Source organism: Myotis brandtii, unplaced genomic scaffold (assembly GCF_000412655.1).
Source record: "Myotis brandtii unplaced genomic scaffold, ASM41265v1 scaffold17, whole genome shotgun sequence".
Classification (NCBI taxonomy): domain Eukaryota; kingdom Metazoa; phylum Chordata; class Mammalia; order Chiroptera; family Vespertilionidae; genus Myotis; species Myotis brandtii.
The window spans coordinates 3,286,466-3,287,335 of NW_005356259.1; the positions used below are offsets into that span (position 1 = coordinate 3,286,466).

General features: G+C 37.8%; 1 protein-coding gene across 1 annotated transcript in view; it reads left to right on the plus strand.

Moving 5' to 3' along the window:
• Nucleotides 1–870, plus strand: part of FBXL13 (F-box and leucine-rich repeat protein 13) — a 156,339-nt gene that overhangs the window by 16,763 nt on the left and 138,706 nt on the right. The window lies entirely within an intron of this gene.

Sequence of the window (870 nt, forward strand, 5' to 3'; positions counted from 1 at the left end):
CTTCCTCCCCCAACCCTCCCCCCCACAATCACCACACTGTTGTCCATGTCCACAAGTTCTTTCTCTTTGTTTTTCTTTTTTGCTCAATCCTTCCACCCTGCAGCCCCCCAGAGCTGTCAGCCTGCTCTCTATCTAGAAGTCTGTCTCTATTGATAATTTATTATTTTTATGTCTAGAGAATTGTCATGAAACATAAAGCCACTAATTTAAAGTATTTAATAAGATTTGTCTCAAGGCATATTTTGAATAAAATTCTGTATGTATTTTTGTGATGTACACACATATATAAATATAAATATAAATATAAATGTAAATAGGGACCTACTATGACCTTTCTTTACATAACAAAGAGCTGGTATATTATAGATAGTTTCAAAATTGACTATCTTTTGTAGAGAGCTCTGCATTCTTTATAGATACTGCATTTAATGGATACATGAGGAAACCTAAAGAAAAATAAATTTCTTTTGCTTAAATCCTTGATGGTTGTAATGAGTGGACAGTGCATGTATGTAATCTTAAGAGCAGGGATAGAGAACTACAGCCTCTTAGATTTTGTCCAGCTCACCAGAGACTGTTTGTTTATGGCTGCTGCAAATCACAAGAATCATTCCCCCTTGATGGCTGCTGTCACAGTAGATCCTCTGAAGGTTTTAACACCAGGGGAATGGGCTCTAAAAAAGCCACTGCCCTCTGTGAGCGGAGTCCCCAGGCCTGCCTTAGTCATCCTCCTTCCTGGCCCCCTGAACTTTGAACCCCTAGCTAATATATATACATATATATATATCTCAGTCTATTTAATCATAGGGCATTTAACTAAATCAAAATACTACTTCATGCCCTAGTCAGTTTGGCTCAGTGGATAGAGTG